Here is a 604-nt window from a genome sequence, read left to right on the forward strand (position 1 = left end):
CCCCCGCCTCAGTTTCCCCAGGTTAGATGGGGCGAGGGTGACAGCGTCTCGGCCTCCTGGCTTAACGCAGTGTCCAAAGGAGTCGGCTCGAGGTCGCAGGGAGCCCCCCGCGGGCAGACCCGTGTCCCCACCCGCACCCATGAGCCCACCTCTCGCTCTTATCTCCAGTCATCTTCTCAGTCTCCTCCCGTCACCATCCCTCTGCCGCTGCCCCACCCCCTCCAGTTTGAACTTGTTTCCCGACCTACATCTGGGGCTCCCAGTCTTCCAAACCGGGTAGTCCCAGCCAGCCTCTGACCCGGAGCGCTGAGGACACTGGGGCTCCCCGCGTACCTTCCCCTTCTCAGGGCCACAGTTTCACCCACTGTGATACTGGAGCCTGCGCGCTGCTCTTAGGTGGGGAAAGGGGCTTGCGTGCGCGCTGTGCCGGCTCGGTGCCACTGACCAGAACGGCCATAGCCTTGCCCCTACCGCCCCTAGATTCCAAGCCTTTCCCGCCCCGGGGTAGGTCAGGTGCAGTTTGCAGGCACCTCACCGCTCCCTGCTCCCGAGTTCAGAGAGCCCCTTCCCCAGCCTCAGTTTCCCCCGAGCGCGAGGCCGCTGT

This window comes from Fukomys damarensis, unplaced genomic scaffold (assembly GCF_012274545.1).
Source record: "Fukomys damarensis isolate Sample0158 unplaced genomic scaffold, DMR_v1.0_HiC HiC_scaffold_37, whole genome shotgun sequence".
Lineage (NCBI taxonomy): Eukaryota > Metazoa > Chordata > Mammalia > Rodentia > Bathyergidae > Fukomys > Fukomys damarensis.